This window comes from Lipotes vexillifer, unplaced genomic scaffold (assembly GCF_000442215.2).
Source record: "Lipotes vexillifer unplaced genomic scaffold, Lipotes_vexillifer_v1.1 scaffold2494, whole genome shotgun sequence".
NCBI lineage: Eukaryota > Metazoa > Chordata > Mammalia > Artiodactyla > Lipotidae > Lipotes > Lipotes vexillifer.
The window spans coordinates 77,441-85,184 of record NW_006782907.1 but is presented as its reverse complement, the minus strand read 5'-3'; positions in this window follow the sequence as shown (position 1 = coordinate 85,184).

Here is a 7,744-nt window from a genome sequence, read left to right as displayed (position 1 = left end):
AAAATATTAAAAATAGTAGTTTGAAGATTTTCATTTTAAAAACACTCTACAGGTTAAACAAATAAACATACCTTAAAAACCAAAATAAAACAGTATTTATAGTTTAAAACCCAGTGGTACTATTATTCACTAAGAAAGGTCCTTCAAACAGGAAAATTGATAGAATTCACTTCCCTCTTTTTGAAACATGGACGATTAAGTTACAAGAAAAATAATTCAAGGTCCAGGCCTGTAGTTGTTACTATGAGCAATGTAGTAGTCTGCTACAGTAGACTGTGTGGAACATTTTAAAACACAGTTTGGAATCTTTAATGGTGAAATAATACTCAATGGTAGGGACTTAGAAAATATGTGTTGATTTTTATTTTTAAAGGCATTTGAGGAGTTAAGAACCCTTGAAAGATGCTGAATCTTGTGAAGTTTTAGATCTTAATTCCAGTTACTGTATAGAATGACTTTAGCATTCTGATATTACTTTTGAAGGGCTAGGATAATAAATCAGTTTCAGGGTAGACATGTGCAAGGCTTAATTTATGAAACTTTAAACTATTTAACATTAACTTTGTTCTTAAAATCCAAATTCATCTGGGGAATGTAACAAACTATGCAATAATAAAGATCTGATATTATTTTTGACATGAAATTCAATATATAAGTACAAGGACCAAGAATTAAAAATAAAATTCTTGGTAACAGTATTCATTGAACTAACATTCACAGTATTTAGCGCCTCATGTTTGCTTGGAACAGGAGTTAAAAAATTAAAATAATATAGGCTTTGCCTTCAAGGGAAAGAGGAGAGGGTTATATAAATGGACAGTTATAGTTCAGTGGCATAAATACTAAAATAGAGAGGATTAAGGAAGTCTAGAAAAGAAACTTATCAAATTGAAGTGTTAAGGAAGGCCTCCCTGAGGTAATTCATGAACTGTGATTGATATAAGATTTGGAGTTAGTTATGTGGATGAGAGTTGAGGAAGTGCATGCAAGACAGGTGGCAATCATTCAGTTAGTAAGATACAACCACAAAATGATCATAGTCTAAATGGAGGAAGGACCAGTGAAGGTAAAGTGGAAGGGCTGCACATGATAGATAGTAAATGGATAGAACATACAGGATTTGATGAGAAAATGGAAATGAGAGAGCTGATTGAAAGGAAGGCGTCCGGAATGATTCAACTTGAGTCTACAATATTAACTAAAATGAAGGTGCTAGTAAGGGTGAATTCACCTCTGACCACATTACGTACTTTGCAGTAGAGGTGATTAGTGTAAGGAGAATAAATTTGAGAACAGTCAAGAAATTGTGGGGCTTCCCTGGTGGCGCAGTGCTTGAGAGTCCGCCTGCCGATGCAGGAGACGCGGGTTCGTGCCCCGTTTCGGGAAGATCCCACATGCCGCGGAGCGGCTGGGCCCGTGAGCCATGGCCACTGAGCCTGCGCGTCCGGAGCCTGTGCTCCGCAAATGGGAGAGGCCACAACAGTGAGAGGCCCGCATAACGCAAGAAAAAAAAAAAAAAAAAAAAAAAAAAAAAGAAATTGTGGAATTTGTTGAGCAGTCAAGAAATTTTCTACTTTAAAAATAGGAAATAGAGAGATTAGAATATTCTGCCTATTTGTAATTATTCCTGTTGAGTTTTAGGAAGAATTTTGGATAAAGGACTTAAGATGTCATCAAGGTCATCCTTTTACCTAAGTCAAAAGTTTTGTTGTTGCTCTGCCTTTTTTTTTTTTAACGGAATTCCCTCATAGAACTAAATTGATTGTTGTTTAGGCAGGGTAGAGTGTGCTTTGGTTAACTAAAGTGAACAAAAGCAAGAATCTTTATTATGTTCTTAAGAATGACTCATTCTTTCAGTGAGTTCATTCATTGTTAGTCTTCCAGAAACAAATTTAACAAGCCAGATTTATGGACTAGTCTTAGGTACTTTTCTAGCTAGACAATCTTTAACTGGCTATGGTAAATGTGAATTAAGAAAGGAAAAATGTAATTGTGGTGTTGAAACTTGTTCCTAGGGTTTTTATCCAAATTTACTTTATATTTTCTATACAAAGTGGAAAATTATACAAAACATTTTGCATTGACCCAGAATTTTTATTAACAGTTTCTTTTTCCATATTTCTTAGCATATACCAATGGTATACAGATGATATTTAGAAATATCTGCCGGTGTAGAGGGCCAGTTTTAATCACAACCTGATTTACACTAATCTATGTCAAAATATACTGTACAGTTGTACAACTCTAAATTCTATTTATTTGTCAATATTACAAATGATAGACTGATTTCTTTAAACTTTTTCTAAGATACTTTTAATTTCAAATTTTAAATTTGAATTTGAAAATTGGTAATTTTTTAAAAGAATACTCAAAATTGTTCTGCTAATCCAAACTGAGATTATCACACTAAAGCAATTAAAACATATGAGTAGATTGCATTTACATAGTTTATTATATAATACACAATTTATGCATATAAGCAGTAGCTTTTAGTTTCTTTCAAAACAATCTCTGTCCTATTAAAGTATAATTAAATAATGTCATTCAACTATGAAAAGTAAAAATCTAACAAAACTTCTATCCAATTCGACATATATTTGCAGTTAAATTACATGATAGGATAAATTGTATTAGATCTTTTAGAATCTATCTGTCTTAATAAAACATAGCCAAACTTAGCTGTTTATATATTAAATACTACAATATGAGTAGTTATTAACTGAATTTCTATACACTTCTAATTAATTCAAATAATGGTACTAATTGATTCCATAACTTCTGTGACTTATTATTCAAGGACTTAACAAAGCTCACAAGTCTAAAGGGCCGATATTTGAATAAGCTGTCTTTTATTATGACTACATTTAATCAAATTTAAGCATAATATATTTTTATTCTGAAGTCATCTGCTTTTTATTATAGTGAGTCCTTCATTTCTAGGTCTTCTCTTTTTAGTTATAAGTGATTCTACTATGAGAGGAAGTTGGTTTTGGAATAGTCATGGAAGAAAATAAGTAGTCTCTAAGTTCATCTCAATAATTACTTTTTTGTTTGTTTTATACATTGCCATGAATGTTTAAAACAGTTTTCTGTGTTGAATGGTACCTTTTACTAGTCCCCGCTATGGATTCTATCTTTTAATAACTGCAACAGTAAGAAAGGTAATTGGCATAGCAATATTACACAATATAACCATTAAACCAAATTTAATATTAGAAACTTAAAAGACTTTTTGGGGAATGTGTGAAGCATTTTTATTATTTTATTGCAGCATTTTCTTATGAGAAAGCTGTCGTCATAACGGGATGCCAACAATGTTCTTTCACAGAAACTTAGAAAGGTAGAAAGTATGAGGTAATATCCTTTGCCTTACATGTGCCAACATTATGAGTTAATACTTAGATATTTTTCACATTCCGGCAGCTATTTAGATTACACATGTTCCTCAGAATGAGTGTATTTTAGGTTTCTTTATTTAAAAATAAAAAAGAGTAATATAAAAATTGAGATTAAAATTTTATATGGAGACATTTTTGCTATGTCCTTACTGCTTGTTAAGATGCAAATGCTGTAAGATTATTTACACTTACGGTAAATATGAAAGAATAACAGAATATTACATTATTTTCAAACTTCTGAATTGAGATTTGTTTCTTCCAACTATATTTTAATTTCAAAAATTCCCTTTTTCTCTCCTAGGGCAAATTTTCCTCTATTCTCATTTTAAACTGTCTATCATCTATCACAGGCCTCTAGAATTAAAATAAGTGGATAATCTGCCAACACTTTATTTCAATTTCATCTAGTTTTTGTATATTAGAGTATTATAAGGATTTAACTCATTTAGGCAAAGCATTACTTATCTATGTATCACATTACAGTGATTTCCCCTACCTGTAAAACAAATGCAGTACTGATTAAATGGCTACCTGTGAGACATATGTGAGTTCATAACTACTAGGACATGTCTTGGACATTGCATTATCCCCTAGTTGTTTTTTTTGTTTGTTTGTTTTTTTGCGGTACGCGGACCTCTCACTGCTGTGGCCTCTCCCGTTGCGGAGCACAGGCTCCGGACGCGCAGGCTCAGCGGCCATGGCTCACGGGCCCAGCCGCTCTGCGGCATGTGGGATCTTCCCGGACCGGGGCACCAACCCGTGTCCCCTGCATCGGCAGGCGGACTCTCAACCACTGCGCCACCAGGGAAGCCCGTCCCCTAGTATTTTTTTGAACAAAGTCTTAAATCTTGGCAAGTTACTGATATCCTATTGTTCAAATTCTAACTTCAGTGAAAGTTGTAGTGAGTATGGCAAATACAAGCTAAACAACAAAAGGCTGTCATACAACACAGGGTTTTTAAAACTTTCCTCATGTTTTGGTCCTTTTGGACGAAAGGAGCTGTATATTCTTCCAATGTCTATTAATTTATCTTTTTTATTCTTCATTTTTTTGAGTTCTGTATAAAATATGTCTCAACTCTTGTTAGAGACTAAGGGCAGGGTAGTGGAATCCTATCTATCTATCTGTCTCATCTATCTAATCTGCTATCCGTATATATTTATCATTACATGTTGATACACATGTTCATGTATAAATTTTAATATAAGTATTTTAAAATTTAGACCTAACTAATTTAGAACTTTGGTGGTTTGAATAGTGATTAGGTGCATAATATATATAAGTGAGGTGAATATAAAACACTGCATTAGTGAGAAAATGTTAAATCCAATTTATAGGTTTTAACATGATATAAAACAAATATAACTATCATGGAAATTATTTAGAATTTAACTAATGATGATGACTATTAAATATAGATCAGTCATGTTCTTTCAGCCTAATACATTTTACACATTCATCTGAGATATTAAAAGCACAGGTTTATATGGCAAATTCACTTATAGAAAAAGGCCGCTAATTAGAAATTCCTTGGTAAGTTTTAGCATTTCATGGTTATCTATCCTGTGACATTTTCCTCTTGTTGTTTACAAACAGGACCCTAATTTTTAGCTGGGCTTAATGTTACCTATTTTAAAGCCTGCATTTCCTATCTCCCTTATAATTTATATACTATTTACTCAACATTTACATACATCTGAAATTTTCCAATAAAATTTTTAAAATATTAAGTGTCAAAACTCGATAGATAAACTTCTAAAGAGTGCTCATGTAAATTAAAGAATAAATGACCAAGCCATCTAGCATATGCGAATAAAAGTTTTTTGTTATTTATTAAGATGCGGGCTATGAGAAACAAACCTTTAGTTGATTATCATTCGTATAATAATTCTTACAATGAAATTTATTTTTATGCATATCGTCAATAGATTTATATCCTTATATATATTCCAGTTCGTATTCTTCAGTAATAATGTGACACCATTCACTTGAAGTTATCTTTTCTGTGTGAACTAATATAACGATACACTGAAGCTCTGCAACTGGATAAATACTTAACCACCCAAGTGCTTAACTGCATGGATAAAGCTTTCTTTGTAATGCTGTAAATAGGTGAGTTTATCTAGTTGTTTATGGGTTTAATGAAATTACACTCTGCAGATTATAGCATGTATCCTTGTTCTTCCATTAAGGATTTATAAATTGGTATTTTCCCCTGTAAATACAAGGGAAAGTGTTAAGATAGCTCTCCTTTTTCTATTATTCTGAGGGTAGAAAAATCAGAGAGGAGATGGTATATATCTTTGGTGTTCAGAAAGGAACTGACCCACAGCTTACAGTAACATTTAATTATCACTGAGAGCGCACTCTGTTGCAGCAGTTCCAGAGAGCTGTGAGCCCAAGGGCTGACATAAAAATAAAAGAAATCAAATAGTTTTGCATGAGAGTTTTTTATCTTAAAACTCAAAAAGAGTAGAACACAGGAATATGAGTAAAATGTCAGGCATATCAGAAATCACTTTTGATAAATACTTGTTGAATTTATAGTAGAACCAAATAAAACTTTATCTAGTAGCATATGTAAGTAAAATCAATCAATAATATTTATATTATTAAATATTAATAAAAATTACTATTTTTACTTTGTCTCTAAATGGTACATATATTTAAGATATCATAGTCCATCGAATACAATGCTAGATCTGATCTTTGGTTTGATTGTTTCTTGTAAGCAAGTGATAAAACTGTGATCTATTTCTATCCAAAGAAAAATTTAAGATATTGCATCCCTGCTGCCACTCCTCCAACTAGGGATAGGAGGGGAGGTGTGTACTGTTACTTCTAGCTTTTTAGCAAGGCTGTCTTTTAGGGTAAAAACAGACCTACAAGGAATCAGACTTATTAAACAAATGCACATTTCAAAGAGAAGTGAAATAGTAACCAATTCTGAAGCCAGCAACTAACATGAAATACCAAGTGGAGAAGTGTTTTTTTTCTCAGCAAAAGCTACTGTTTCCTCATTTCTGTTTATTGTTCCCTGCAATCAGTTGGCTTTTGCTGTGGATCACACCACTCTAAAACTTAATGACTTAAAACAGTCCAGTTTCTTTTGTTCACAGTTTTGTGGTTGGAGCCCAGGATCTCTCCTGGGCTCTATCATGGGTCTGTGGCTAGCTGCCAGGCTGGCTGGCTGTGGATGATCTAGAATGACCTCACACATATCTGGCTATTGGCACATGGTTGGCTAATGGGCTGTTGGCTGAGGCTCCTCACTTCTCTACGTGGCCTCTCATTCTCCAGCAGGTTAGCACAGACTTGTTCACTTGGTCTAAGGTTTCCAAGCACAGCATGAGAGAGAAAGTCTCAGTAGGCAAATTCTGTTAAAGTCTCCACTTGTATAGTGTTTACACTTATCTCATTGGCTAGAGAGAATCACATGGCGCAACACAGGTTTACGTGGGTGAGGATTACCCAGTGATGCAGATGCAGCAAAGGGAGTTAATTACTGACATTTTGCTAGCAATCTCCCTCACTTTTTTTTTAACTTCTATTTTTTTTCTTTTTTTTCAGAGTATGGATCTCCTTCTCATTGTATGTATTATGGTCTCTCTTTCATTTGGAGACTCTCTTTTATTTCTTTCCCGTGGGAGAGATTCCTCTCCCATATCCCTATCCTTTCCATTTTCTTTTATTCTTTCTCTTTTCCTAAGGGTGAAAAATTAAGTAAAATTTTATTTTCCCACTTTTAAAAAAGTTTTTAATTAATTAATTTATTTATTTTTGGCTGTGTTGGGTCTTCATTTCTGTGCGAGGGCTTTCTCCAGTTGCAGCGAGCGGGGGCCACTCTTCATCGCGGTGCATGGGCCTCTCACTGTTGCGGCCTCTCCCGTTGCGGAGCACAGCCTCCAGACGCGCAAGCTCAGTAGTTGTGGCTCACAGGCTTAGTTGCACCGCGGCATGTGGGATCTTCCCAGACCAGGGCTCGAACCTGTGTCCCCTGCATTGGCAAGCAGACTCCCAACCACTGCGCCACCAGGGAAGCCCCTATTTTCCCACTTTTATTAAGTAAAAGTTTTTGACTAATATCAAATTAGAAAAAATAGGATTATATCCTTTTCTATAGCTTTGTTCTTAAATCCTAAATAGTGCTGGGAACAAACTTAAGATCTCTTTCAGGCAGAAAAAGGCCTGAATGTTGAAAATTCTACACTGAATCATGCAAGTCCCTAAGGATTTGGTTTGCATTTCTGTTTAGTAAAGAAATGGGAAGAGGAGTCAAGGTTAATATTTGAAGATCAAGCTGCAGTCCTAGTATTTACATATAAAAACATGAGCATTGATCAGA